Source organism: Lepidochelys kempii, chromosome 7 (assembly GCF_965140265.1).
Source record: "Lepidochelys kempii isolate rLepKem1 chromosome 7, rLepKem1.hap2, whole genome shotgun sequence".
Classification (NCBI taxonomy): Eukaryota; Metazoa; Chordata; order Testudines; family Cheloniidae; genus Lepidochelys; species Lepidochelys kempii.
Window position 1 is genome coordinate 47,824,387 of NC_133262.1, and position 15,243 is coordinate 47,839,629.

A 15,243-nucleotide genomic window follows, 5' to 3' on the forward strand; every position below is an offset into this window, starting at 1 on the left:
ACTGTTTCTGTTACCTGCAGAGTCCATGGTATCTTCCCCTATTCAGGAGAAAAGATTGCACCGTAGGAGCTGCAGACTAGCAACTATGATTTTCAGTGGCAACTGCTGTACATAGTACCTACACAAAACTCCACTGAAAGAACATTATAAAAGTTGCAAAGTCAAGTGCTCAAAAGTTCAGTAATGCCAGAATTAAGGTGGCCCTGTGCCACCTTAATTCAGTCCCTTTGTGCATATGCCTTATGACACAGTCTTTAATTACATGAAATCACACACACACACACACACACACACACGCGCGAAAGAACCCTATTACACTGATTTAAATGGCTGGGACACAGAAAGTTTTTAATATGGGGAGAAAACACAAATAGTTTAGGCCCCTGTTCAGCAAATCATTTCAGAATGTGCTCAGTCTAAAGCACAGACATCACTGGAACGTAAGAATGTGCTTAAGTGGTTTGCTGAGTCGGAGCCTTCGAGAGGAAATGGTAAAAAGGGAAGGAGGGGGAGGGACAGAGGCATATAAAATAATGAGTGGTCCAGAGACGGTCACTAGGGCTCTCTGATTTAGTCTCTTAGCACGAGAACAAGACAGTGGCTGACGCAGTTAAAAGGAAACATATCCGAAATGGATTGAAGGAAATACTGGGGGTTTTTTACCTGTGCTTGCTGAGCCTGTGGAACTTCCCACCACAGAAAGCTGCAGCAGCCGCCAAGTCAGTGTTGCCCAATTTTGTGATTTTGTACGTCTCACAATATTTGTTGTTGTTCTTAAAGTCCCAGCATCTGGAGTCCTGTGATTAAATCTGATTTTAAGATGGCTGTGGTGTGGTTTTTAATAAACTTCTAGCCCTTAGTTATGGAGATAAGCTTGAAAAGAAAAGATCAAAAACAAGAGGGCAAAGAAAAATAACCTACATTTATCATTCTTTAAAAATCTTGTGATTTTTAAGCCAGTCTGATTTATTTTTGAAGACCGGAATTGTGAGTTTTGATTCCGCTTAAGACTGATGATATTGCAAGCCGATATCGATGCATCCTTTGATGGCTACGTCATCCTCCCACGCCCTCTGCCCATTTGTCTGTCTCTTGCCCTTGCTGCATCCTGCCGTGTAGATTGTGAACTCCCTGGAGGAAGGATAACCTTCTTATTCTATGTGCAGCACCAAGCACCCTGGCTCCCTGATGGAGCCCCTATTGTGATACAGATAATAAGAATTTAGAAGTGCTTAGGTAGCAAGTCCCAGTACAGACTGCATAAACATCCTGCTTTGTAGTGATCACAGAAGAGACTTTTTTCCTCTTCATTTTTTGAGTTCCTTTCAGATCAGATGAACCAACTGGTCCACTTTATCCACCTTCATTACAATTTATATCTGACTACTAAAGAGAGGGCTACTTATCACTGCAGAGCCCAGGCCTGTGTCACTCCTGCTAGCTGTCCTGTCTATTTGTTTCTGGCCGTAACAGACATGTGGATAGAGAGGAGGTAAAGTAATGGGTCACAGTCTGTCTCTCAAAGTGAGAGTGCCAATCAATTCACTGCACACTTCGGGGACTATAAACAAGAGTCTATTGGGCTATTTCTCAAGTGTGCCAATAAGTAACTGTTTTGTTTTCTTTAGAATTGTCTCTAATGCTACAACATTAATCAGGATCTAATTTGCTTTTTAACTTCTAAATAATTTCCCATCACCTTTACCCAACCAGGATTGATTGCCTATATGTTGGAGGCAATATTGTGTGGCCAAGATGGATCTGATTAGCAGACAACATGTCAGAGCCAATGGCTGGGTTTCAGTGGTCCTGCGGGTGCTCCCCAGCCACCAGGAGGAGTTGTGGGTGCAGCATCTCTTAAAATCAGGTCTCACGTTTTCCAAGAATCAGACTTTATTTGTATATGTATGTATTTCACACAAAAGCTATGTTAAAAGAACATTATTAAAGTTGCAAAGTCAAGTACCCAAATGTCAGGAAATTCCAGAATTAAGGTGCCTTTGCAACCTGAATTCCAGCCCTCTTGTGCATATACATTATGATACAGTCTGTAATTACATGATCCCATACTGTTTTTTTCACAGGACCCCTGGTTCATTTGGTGCACAGGATAGATGGTGCTCAGTTAATGACCAGTTATGTAATATTTTGTTTTCTCCTCATTCAGTGTGTGGTCCTAGGCCCTATTTTACTGAATGCTATTCAAACCTTGCCCTGGAGATAGAATTGTTAATTTCCTTGGGGGGGTTTCTGTGGCAATATTGTATCTGAGGCTCTCACAAACATTAATTAATCAATCTTCACAACACTCTTGTGATATTATCCCCATTTTACAGATGGGGAACTGAGACTCAACGAAATTAAGGTCAGATTTGTCAACTATTTTTTATTTATTATTTGAAAATTGTTATTAAACCCTCATGGTAATATAATACAAAATACATTTTGAAACAAAAAGTAATTTTGAAACAAAAGAATTGAATGGGTTCATGTACCGAAATGCCCTGGCTGGGATGATTTAACTGGGAATTGGTCCTGCTTTGAGCAGGGGGTTGGACTAGATGACCTTCTGGGGTCCCTTCCAACCCTGATATTCTATGATTCTATGATTCTATGAAATGCTTTATATAGATTTTTTTTTTTTTTTTTTACAAAATGTTGTCAAATCGATAATTTCTGTTGGAAGCTATTCAACCAGCTGAGGTAGTTCTCTGTTGTATTGTTTGCAAAATCTAGGTACTTTAAAAACACATTAAATAGTTTGGGATATCCATAATCTTACGCTGGTCACCATTATAAACAAACCCAGTATTCTTATCAAGTCTAAAGAGTGGCATATTTCAGCACTGCAGCTTTAACTGTAATTCAGAATAAATACTTTTCTTTCATCAGCAGTTCTTCTTCCATCAGCAATCTCAGCATATAAACATGGCACAAAACCATCTGGAAAATGAAACACAGAAACTATGGCCACAGTCCTGCGATTGGATACACACACACGTTAATGATGCACATTTATCAGCCCCACATGCAAGTCCTCAAACAGAATTAGATATTACACACTTTTCCTGTTAAAATTTCCTGTATCGAATTCTGTTCCCCCATTATCCCCCAAAATTCAACTGTCAGCTGATAACTCTATTAACTGATCTTTCCCCTTTAATGGTATCCCTTGAAAGAAAATATTTGGATCCCAAAAACAAGATAAAAATGAAACAATACAAGAGAAACAGGGCACAAGTCTATAGCTGAGAGGGTTGTATTGTGATGAAATATGCATTCCTTTATGTTTGACAATAATAAAGTAAGTTTCTTATGTGAAATAATGTAAGATTTATGATGATAGCTGTTCGTTGCCTTGCTTTTAAATGCCTGGGCATTGTAAATGCTGTTAACAATTTCTTGCTCTTCTCTAGCACTTCTCATCCCTAGATCTCAAGGCACTTTACAAACTAGGGCAGCATCATTATTCCCGTTTTACATCTGGGGAAACTGAGGCACAGAGAAGAGGACGAGGTTTGCCCAAGGTCACCCAGCAGGCCAGTGGCAGAGCCAGAAATAGAATCCAGGTGTCCAGAGCCCCAGATCAGTGCCCTGTGGTCTGTCCGCTCCTGTCACCTTAATTGGCGTTTGAAACAATGGGTGAAATCCTCGCCCCACTGAAGTCAAGGGCAAAACTCCCAGCTTCAGGAATTAATTCCAGGAACTCTGTGCCAGCAGTGCAAGGAGGTGTCTTGAACTAGATACTGCTGTGTTTTACTGCATATTGGCTTGAGAAGGATAACAAGAACAGCCAGAGTTAGGGTAGTTAATGCTAAAAGAGAAGTGTTTTGGAAGGCTATAAAAGGGGCCGTCACTGGTAGAGGGTTAGGACGGGAGCTCCGCAGAGGCAGATTATCCCACAACTGCCTACTGCAGGGGTCTTGTTTCTTCCTCTGAAGCAGAAATCAGCCACTGTGTAAGACTGGATACTGGGCTGAATGGGTCTCAGTCTCATCCAGCGAATTCCTGTGTTTCCTGTGACTGCCTGTGTACATTATTAGTGCTGAGTTTCACTAGCCAGCCGAGCATTCCCCCGAGTGAGGGACATGCCCCCTGGGGACACAAAGGCCCAGCTGGAGTGAGCATGGAATGGACAAGTCCTGACATGGGGCAGGGTGTAGGGGAGTCATGATTGCGTTCATCTTAATGCTGGGAAGGGGGTGGGGAGGACAGCTTTTTAAAGCCTGGAGAAGACTGCCCTAGCCTGTGCGATGCTGCCAGGCCGTGACGTTCTGCTTCACCTGCTGCCCTTGGGTCCCTGTTGTCTGGTACCTCACTGTCACATCAGTCATCCTGTTAGCTAAGAGATTAGCTATGTCCCTGTTGTCCTGCAGGCTTACACAGACACATAGTCAAATCATGGCTATAGTTATGCAAAGTGGGGGAGGGCACAAGGAGACCCTTACCTACCTTGCTGGCTCATGTGGAGGCAGCCGGCACCTGTCTTTGGACAGGGCATCCGTGCGTGTAGTCCATGCACACAGGCGGGCAAGCTGATGCTAACATGCATTGTGGCTCTGTCTCCATACATCCAAGGGCATGGTTAGGCCCGTGCCTGTTCCATATCCACTAGTGCTTGGAGGCCAGTTTTGGGAAAGGGCACCTGCACCCTTTCCAAGCCTGCTGCTCACAAGGCTTCAGTACGCCACCGGCAGAATGCCTCCTGTGACTACCAGCAGGGCCGTTTACCTCCCATGGCCTATCTGAGGCTGGAAAGATGTAGCGTTACGCAGCGGGAGAAATGGACAGAGAAGAGGAAGCATGGGATGAGCAAGAGAATTCTCCTTCCCTTCCTCACCTCTTTGTTTGCTTGTAGAGATAAGATTGGCACATTTTTCCTCATCGTCCAGTGGCTGAATTAACAGTGGCTGAATTGTTCTGCGTTACACATCAGTTTACAGGAGAGTCAGAGGAATTCGTAATGGGAAGGTATCAAAATTATCACATCAGTGTATTATCATGATCAGCGTGGGTTTGCATTGACAATGTGACATTTGCGGCCTGTTACATTTGTGAATCAGGACCTGGTGCGTGGCAGAAACTCACTGGCTGAGTTTCTTTTCTTTTCTTTTCTTTTCTTTTCTTTTTTAAAGCAGATGGGTTACATCTCCTTAATCTGCTTGGTTTCTCCCATTGCCTCTCAAGTTTGTTCTCTTTCTCCTGAGGGTATCTGAATATATCTGTAGTGCTGCTAAGCCAGGACAGGTAGAGATGGTGCAGAGAAACAGTGCAATGGGTGGGAGAACAGAGGTTGTTAGCAGTGATGAGGCTGGTAGGGCCCAATTAACACCCACCTACTTGCATGCTAAAGCACTCTCCCCTGGCTTGACATTTTGGTGGCACCTGTTCCTTTTCACAGCATTGCAAGGTGCTTATCTCTGATTCTTGCAGCACCACCAGTTCTCCCATCACATGCCCCCTAGCCAGGTGCAATATCGTGTCTTTGCCTGTATTGATCTGAGCATTTCTAAGGTACCCGTCACTCTTCTATCGCCCCAGGTTCCTATATTGGCACCCACCACTGAGCACCTAGGCCCCAAACCCAATGCGAACAGTGGCACTAAGTATGGGTGAAACCATGGTCCTATTCCAGGCAATTGGAAAACTCCCATTGATTTAAATGGGACTGGGATTTGGCCCAATGTTTTTATTTCAAACATGTCTCAGATCTAACTGTGGGAAATTCTCTCCTCTCTTGAAAATAGCGAACTTTCTTGCTGCCTTCTGGAGGAGGCTAAAATAGGAGCTCCTTGGGAGTGATTCCTAGCCAGTTGGCCCACTCCACTGTTGGTACTCTACGAGGAAAGCTTAGTGCTCTTCAGCAGTCCCCTGGCCATCTTATTTGGTTTTACATGGAACAATTTGGATCCCAATTAAGCTGTGGAAGGCAACATTAAAAGAAAACAATTGGCCATATAATAGCAAACAGAGTCACGTGCACCTATTGTGTTAATGCCCCCAGGAAATGATTTTAGGTCACAGTTTTCTGGATCTTCTGTACAAGAAGTCAAAAAATTACCAAATGAGTCACTTAGCATCTTGACTCTTGCTCCCTTAGTAACAGCTTGGGAACATCCTACAAAGGCTTTGTAGACAAGTGCCTTTCCCTTGTCTTTGAACTGAATGTGCAGAATAGAATGAGCCTTTAGCAAAGCCCAAATTTCCCATCTGGATTAATGTGCAGAACTCCCGTGTGAGTCAGTGTGGGTGCCAGGGTGCTGTGAGTATAGTGATCAAATGTGAAATATTTGCTGATGGGCCATGTAAAGAGGCACTGACAGATGTACGGGAAACTGGTGCTATTGCACTAGCCATTTTGAGCATGAATGCAGCATTCTTTGCTTCTTCAAGTAGTGTCCCTATGGGTGCTCCACTTTAGGTGTCTGTGTGCCCTCAACCTCTAATCTGAGATTTTTGGTAGCAGTGTCCCCTTGAGCCCGCGCATGTGCTCTCCCTCCCTCGTGGTCTGCCTCGAGGCTATTTAGCACTGCTCCTGCGAACCCCCGAACCCCCTTCTCTACCGCTGGAACCAGAGCAGTTGTCCCTTCCTTATCTGTGTCATTAGCATAAGTAGTGTTTGTTTTGTTACCTTTGTTCTCCGGACAAGTACTCAGGCTAGTGTTTTGTTTTATTTTACTTCATTCCTTTGGTTTAAAAAGAAGAGAAAAAGGAAAAGAAGGTCACTTTCCTTCCCTGTCTGGGGGCATTCCCCGCACCCAGGCATCTAGTAGACTCATAATTATTTTCTTTTTCAGTTTTAAAAAAATATATATCCTCTGCATATTCCTCCCTGCTAGAGGATGACATCCCCTCCCCAGGGGCTTGCCTGGCGCTCTCTGCTCCAAGCGGTGCCTCTCCTGCCAGGAGTCAGTTCCCGTAATGGGCAGACACTCCCTATCGAGAAAACACTTCAGTCTGCAGGAGACTCCGGTGGGTGTTGATCCTGGATCATCCCCGGAGCCTTCACTTCAAAAGGGGTCGAGTGGTGAAGGGTGGGGGGGAAGCCATCAGCAGACTCCCCTGGAAAGGCTCCTCCGAGCAACTGGCCAGGCAGAGCCGTGTTCCCCAGTGCAGCCATCTCCGCAGCCATCCCCAGTAGCTGGCCAGCCAGGGGGGCTCCCCAGAGCGGCCACCGGTAGGCCAATACCAGCAGAGGAACCTCCTGCTGTGAGCTCAGCTGCCGCTCTGGTTCGGCAGGGAAGCTCTGGAAGCTGAAAGCTGAGAAGGGGCTTCCTGCTGTGAGCTCTGCCCTGCTCTGAGGTCTGCTCTCTGCATGGACAAGGGGCTTCTGTGAGCTCTGTGCTGCTCTGAGCTCTACTCTGGGCAACTACTGCACCCGAGAGGGCACAGTTACACACAGAGAAGTCCTGCTGTCAGCTCTGCTTCGGCACCCAGACACCAGAGGCTTCCACCCTCATGCTCTGAGGCAATGGTACCGTCCCTTAAGAAGAGGGGACAGTTACCATACCATCTCTAAAAGAGCAGCATAGAGAAACCCTTTGGTACCAGAGGCAACAAAACTCCCATCTAGGAAGTGTTTTGCACCTTCCCAACCATTGATACAGACTACAGACGCTCCTCTGGGATTCTGGATGAGCCCATGGTAACACGGGTGCTCTGATACTCTGGAGACCTCTGGCCTCAGTACCCAGGGAGAGACAATTACCATACCGTCTCTAAAAAAGTGGCACCACAAACTTTTTGTACTGGACAAAACTCTCATTTAGGGAGTGCTCTGCCCAACTATCGGTAGTGACAATGTACAACGGACTTTCCTCTGTGGTACCAAATGAACCCATGGTACTGCATGAGCTCTGGTATCCTGGAGACCTGATGATTGGGGAAGAACCACAATCCCCATTACTTGGTACCAGGACCCCAGTATTGAGCACATCCCGGCACTCAGAATCACTCTTAGCACTGGGCTGTATACTGCCAATACCCCACTCAGCGGCACCCTTATGCACTGACAAATCTGACACTGGCCAGGAGGAGATCATTACCCGGCCCCTCAAGGTGGCCCACCACCACACTACAAGGGTCATTCCCAATTCCATCATGCCAACCGCCCGTGCCTGGCTTCCTGCCTCTCCCTCCCAAGGCCATATTGTAACTCTTCGGGTATATACACACACATGGTGCGACCATCTCCAGTGTCTCTCAGGGAGAGTCCACCAGATGGTTTGCTACAGCCTGGCACCTGAGCCAGGGCAGGAGAGCACCTGAGCCAGGACAGGAGAAAGCTTTTTCAGGACAGGAAAGGGTGGGGGGCAAACACCTGAAGAGGAAACTACCTCTTCAGCACATTTCTCCTCATCTCTCCCAGATGAGACTGTACCACCCACCCCTCATCACTAGGTGAAGATTTAAGAACTTTCTGGATCTCACCAAGAGGGTGGCAGACGAGCTGCAGATTCCCTTACAGGAGGTGGCAGATACACATCACAAGTTGGTGGAAGTTCTTCACGCTACCTTCTCATCTAGAACTGTCCTCCCAATTAATGAGCTGATTCTAGATCCTACCAAAATCATCTGGCAGAGCCAGCCTCCATCGCACCAACCAGCAACAGAGTGTAAACAAAAACAACCCTACATCTCTACCCAAAGAGGCAGACTTTGTTTTCAAACATCCGCAACCCAACTCCATCATAGTGGATGTGGTTAATGCATGAAGCAAGCAACATAATGCCAAGTCAACTCCATATGATCAGGCTTCGCAAGATGGCGTATTCATTGACAACATTACCGTTGAGAGTCATAAATTACCAAACTGTCATGGCCAAAACAATTTTGTTAATCTTGAGAAACCCAGGACGTTTCTGAAACATTACTGGAAACACAAAAAGAACAGATTCAGACCATCCTTAGAGAAAGTCAGTTAATAGCCAGACCAGTCCTAGAGACACCACTGGATATAGCTGTTACAGCTGCCCGCCCAGTCTCCATGACAGTGGAACTGAGGTGGGTTGTGGGGTTTTTTTGTTTTTTGTTCGCTGCACCTCTCTAGATTGCCCACAGATCTACAGACTTCCAATTTGAAGGGCCAAACTCTTTGTGGAGAAGACAGATTTTCTCTCGACATCCTGAAGGATTCTTGGACCTCACTACACTCCTTAGGAATCTACACTGTGGAACAGAAGAGAAGATATACCTCTCAACCACACCACAGATCACAATCTTCTCAATACTCACCATCTCTGTGCTGTTATGAGCCACAGTGTAAGAGACCCAGGGCTCAAATGTGAGAACAGTCTGCACCCCAGTCCATGACCTCTCAAACTGCCTCTTATAAGCACTTTGATGAGCTGGTCGGGGGCCTGAACAATGATATCTTACAGCACCAGCTGCCCTCTATACACCTGTTGCACCACTCAGAAGTCACCTTACCTTACTTCACAGCAGTTAGGACTAGCTCTAGAGCAAAGAGATTGATTTCTAGCCCTGAACCTACAGGGTGCCTACTGCCATATCTCAATACAACCATTGTACAGGAGATTTCCTACTGCTTACCTTTGGGGCAGGATCATTATAGGTACAGACTGCTCCACACAGGGTATTCTCCAAGGTTCACTTCATTGTAGTGGCATACTAACCCCGGTACAGTGACTGGACTTTATCAGCTCCAACCTGATGCAGTACAAGCAAGAGCATTCCTCTCGCTACCCACATTCACCACCCTGGGACACATCTCCCTAATACCCTGGGGAGCTCACCAACAAGATTCAAGACAAATGGCCTTCCACAGAAATGACCTTCCACATCACTCTTCTGGGGCTAAGGGCTGTCAAGAGTGCCTGTGCACAAACTCTGCCTTTCATCAAAAACAACACACAAAGGTTATGATGGACTTAATGTGACCTGTATGTTTTGTATAAACTGCCAAGGAGCTGCCAGATCTCCCTCCCTCTGCAAGACAGCTTTCAGACTTTGGAATTGATGCACCCATCACAATGTGCTCATCTCAGCTGTCTGTCTACAAGGGATACGGAACAGGACAACCAACAATCTCAGCTGGAATTTTATCATGACAATGAGTGTATCCTGAATTCAGAGGTGCTTCAAGATATAGCCACCCTTTGGGGATACCCGGCCTATGGATCTCTTCGCTACTTATCGGAACAAGAAAGGTCCTTGTTACTGCTCCAGGGCCGGCTTGGGGAAACATTCACTGACAGTTGCCCTCATCTTCCCAGAAGACAGGGCCCACTTGTATGTCTCTTTCCAGTTTCCTACCTAGCCAAGATTCTGTTGAAAATTCAACAAAACAAAGCGAGAGTTATTGTGATTGCCCCTCTTGACTATGACAAGTCTGGCTCCCTTACCTGACACAGATGGCAATATGCCCTCCTGTTCCTCTGACGTCAGCCCATTCCTCACCCGCTCTCTCAAAACAATGGGCTGACCCTTCACCCCAGCCCATGGATCCTCCGCCTCCAGGCTTGGATCTTTCTTTGTTCCAAAACTTAGAAGCAGAATGCTCTGACAAGCTGAAACACGTGTTGCAACACAACCACACGTTGGCCGTCCCACATACCTATCTACAAAATGGAAACGACTCCAAGTCCATACCATTTGAAAGGGACAGACCCGACCTCATCTTTCCTCCCTTTGATTTTGCACTACATTTTAAACTCTCGCTCAGCTCCCTTAAGGTACATCTCATGGCGAAAATGGCTTCCCACTTGGAAGTTGCTCAACCACTAATGCGTAGATTCTTTAAGGGCTTTGGGACTCTCTTCCCTCATGTGATACCACTCGCTCCAGCCTGGGACTTTAATCTAGTTCTCAGGGCTTGGACTAGACCTCCATCCGAGTCCAGGGCAACTTGTTCTCTGTTATACCTGTCCATGACAACAGCATTTCTAATTGCCATCACCTCAGCTAGGCACATAGGAGAAATAGCAGCCCTGATGGCACACCCATCATTCACAGCCTTTGTCTTTTTTTTTTTTTTTAAGTAATTCTAAGGCCATATCCCAAGTTTCTCCCTACTTTTTCTGCACTTTCCATATGAATCAACAGATCCATCTCCCTGTTTTTTCCCAAAACCGCATTGTGACAACTGGGAGACAATTGTGCATATGCTAGATATTAGAAGGACATTAGCATTCTACTTGGACAGGACTAAGGACTTCAGGAAATCCCCTAAATTCTTCCTTTCGTCCACAGAAAGATCCAAAAGCTCTGTGATATCTCCTCAAAGACTATCCAAACGGGTCTCTAGTTGCATTAATCACTTAGCAAGGGCACAACTTGCTTCCATCCATACGCACTCCAAGAGATCAGTTCCTACCTCAATCACATTCCATAGGGATATCCCTATCTCCCCAATCTATAGAGCAATGAGTGGGGCCTCTGTCCATACTTTTGCAGAACATTATGCGATCACTGAAGATTTGGCCGCTGACACCATCTTCGACTCCACAGTACTCTCTGTAGTAAAAGACTCCGCTCCGAAGTCCCAGCCTCCAGTGGTGGGTACTGCTCCAGAGTCACCTAAAGTGGAGCACCCGTAGGACACTAATCGAAGAAGAAGAGGAAGTTACTCATCTTGTGCAGTAACAATGGTTCTTCGAGATGTGTGTCCCTATGGGTGCTCCACAACCCGCCCTCCTCCCCTCTCCTTCGGAGTTCTCTACAGGGCTCTGTGGTAGAGAAGGAAGTGAGGGCGTGCAGTGCTAAATAGCCTCGAGGCAGACCACAAAAGAGGGAGAGCACATGCGTGGGCTCAACGGGACACTGCTACCAAAAATCTCCGATTAGAGGTGCAGGGGCACACAGACACCTAAAGTGGAGCACCCATAGGGACACACGTCTCGAAGAACCATCGTTACTGCACAAGGTGAGTAACTTCCTCTTATTACTACAATGAATTATTAATGCAATGATTTTATCACTCTCCTTGGACTAGTTATTTCAATAGCTTCCTGGTTTTCACTGAGAGGTTCTGTTTGCTTCAAGTCACTTTGTTTGCTTTTTCTTCGTCCCTTCCAACCCTGATATTCTATGATTCTATGATTCCTTGCGCATTGTTAGTCTGTTTATAATTTTTCAATAAAACACGTGAATAACAGCAGCAAAACAGCCTGGGGCCTTTACCACTTGTCATCATTAAAGATCACCCAGCACTTTTCACCTTGTGGGTGAGTACAGTATTGTTCTTCACTCCCTGCCCTAAACCCTGCGTAGGGTGGCTGTACACTGTTAAGCATCTGCTGCATGCCATGCCAATGACGGCTGTACTGTTCTTGTACACACGCCATACTTTGAGATCCTCGGCATTACGGACATTGTCTGTTATCGGGGCATATCAATCAGACAGTTGCCTGAGTAAACACATAAGAAGGACTGTATGTAGGTAAAAAGAAAAGGAGGACTTGTGGCACCTTAGAGACTAACCAATTTATTTGCGCATAAGCTTTCATGAGCTACAGCTCACTTCATCCGATGAAGTGAGCTGTAGCTCACGAAAGCTTATGCCCAAATAAATTGGTTAGTCTCTAAGGTGCCACAAATACTCCTTTTCTTTTTGCGAATACAGACTAACACGGCTGCTACTCTGAAACCTGTATGTAGGTAGTAGGACCTGCAATGAGCAATGTCTTTGCCTTGATGTATCTCACAAACTCTTGTATTGTTTGTTGTGGTAGCCTCATGGCTAATTAACCTCCTTACGGATTAGCCACTTAGTCCGTGGATCTGAGCTCAGACATGTATGGCACGTATTCCCTGAGAATCCCATAAAGCCAATAGCTGCGTGTGAGCAACTGGGGTGTGTCTGATTTTACAAGGCTGCAACGATAGGCATGATGCACCTGCGATCAGACTTAGGGTGCTCATCACCTGGGAAACATCACCACTGCAAGATGGGGAAGTGTCTATCTGGGGAAGCCAGTCTTTTGTGTGACTCTAGCACTGATAGATGAGGGTAGTAAGAAGTCAGATCCATTTCCTTGGTGCTGTTAAGGGCAGGTAGGGGCAGATCCTGAAGTCCACACCCCAATCTGACACACACACACACAGAGCCAGTTGTGTTTGCCCTTTTCATCTGATCTGTGGCCCTGCAAGATCTGGGCTGGACTCACCACGCACATCTGGAAAGGGGCCACTCCTCATACCTGCCCTGCTTGCACACAGCTCTTGGATCTGGGCTAGCGGGCTGTGCGGGGAGGTTGTGTAATTTATTTTGCTTTCTGTTTTTAATTTACTTAGTGATGCAGAATTGATCTCCCTTGGAAATCTCCGGGCTCTTGACATTTGCACCTTTCAGCTCAATTAAAAGAGCCGACCACAGCTACTTCTCGGTGCTTTATTATACAGATTGATTCGCCTCACTTTCTTTCCTTTATCTCTTTTTCTCCTCCTGCCCTGCCATGCTGTAGATCACACAATGGGCCTGTGACATCTGAGGCACTGGTAGCTGAAGGGACCTTCTCCCGTCCTCTGCCGGCTGTCTCAGAAACTCTGCTCTCCACACACCCGTATGCAGCTGAGCAAGAGACAGGGAATGGGAAAGCTGCGGAGGAATGAGAGGAGATACACAAATGAATGGAGGGAAAGCCCTAGGAAACAGCGGCCCAGGGTGGGATGGGGGCTCTCTGGGTCAGCATTGCTGAGGAGCAGGCCAGAATGGGCACTCAGCTAAAGGGGAGGGATAGTAAAGGCCGCCCATTGTGTTACCACTCCCTGCCTTGGCAATTCACAGCTCAGTATCAGAGCCCAATGGTGACGGTTGCTCCTCTGATCCAGGGAAGGGTATCGGAGAAAAGTGGCTTCCAGGCTCTCGGGAAAGGAGCCGTAATGGTCACCATGCGCTGTAGAGAGGAGTCAAGGCAGTGGGGAAGACAGACGAACCCAGAGGTTAGGTGAGAGGCTGAGGACATTGCCCAGTGGACACTTGTGTTGGGACGGGGGTGGCAGAGCTCTGTTCTGGCTCTCGAGGGAGACTTTTGATCCTACCACAAGGAAAAACTAATGATTTCCAGCCCAGGATAGTACACGCTGGGAGCACTGGTAGCATGGTCTGTATTACACTTTGCGCTCATCCGGCCCTGATTGTATCTGAAACTCCAGGTGCACATGCAACCAGCTTCCCCAGCCCCACCCTGCCTCAGCTTCACAATAGATAGAAATCAGAGCACTATCAGACCAGAAAAGACTAGCAGTCTGACCCCGTATACCCCCCTCCCCACTATAGACTAACCATCTAGCCCCTGTACCCTACCTCCCCACCATAGTGGAGCAGACCAATGGTCCATCTAACCTGCTTTGCCGTCTCTGATAGTGGCCAATGCTGGCTGCTCAGCAGAAGGACGAAGAGCCGCCTGATGCCCCTGCTCTCTCTCAGGTGCTGGGGTTTGCTGCCTAGTCCCCATCAGTTTTTATTCACACGCCCCAGATGGCCAGCGAATTCATGTGCCTCGGTTGGGAGCCCCATTTGAGGCACAAGGGCTGGCTGTCAGAGGTGTTGAACACCAAGAGCTCCCAGGGGCGGCCACTGGAGCAATAGCTGCTCAGCGCTTCTGAAAATCAGGCCCATGGTGTCTCAGAATGAAAACCTACTGCTGCCAGACCCCTTTGAAAATTTGGGCCTAACCTTTCTTTAGACAGCCCCAAGCGATATCCCTCAGCCGTGTTCCACCCAAGTGTGAATGGAGTAGCTGCATGCTGTTTTCTTGCGGTAAACAAAGAAATTGCTCACCCCCTTTTTGCACAACTCTTGTTCCTCTCACTTTTCACATGCCGGGCCAGCCGCATTGCATGGGGTGACGTAGCTGAGTGGGAAGACAGCACACCTTGCCCCCCCCCTCACCTCCCATCGTGCCAGGCCATGCCTCTTGCTTCCCTTCCCAGGGATGATGTTGGTGCTGCACTCAATTGTGTTGAAAACTCTCCTCTTGCTCTGGATACGGAGATATTATTTTAAAATCTCGTACATTCTGAAGAAAGGAGCTGGCTCCAGTGTCTGTGCTTAACCTGTCCTTTCAGTAAACCTCATCAGGCTGCTGTTAAATGCCATCTCGGTATGGGAGCCTCCCTACTGCAGTCAGTGATTAAAGCCAGAGCTGCCGAGATATCTTCCCTGATTCCTCTCCCCGTTCCGCAGCCCATGGGAACAACTGGTGCGATCCAGACCAGCTCAGTGCTGCCCAGCTTACTCTCCTGGGCTTTTGCACTCAAGGTGTAAAAATAATCTGGTGT

The 15,243-nt window shown here is 46.9% G+C and overlaps 1 protein-coding gene across 6 annotated transcripts in view; it reads left to right on the forward strand.

Moving 5' to 3' along the window:
• Positions 1-15,243, forward strand: part of CACNA2D2 (calcium voltage-gated channel auxiliary subunit alpha2delta 2) — a 587,011-nt gene that overhangs the window by 330,204 nt on the left and 241,564 nt on the right. The window lies entirely within an intron of this gene.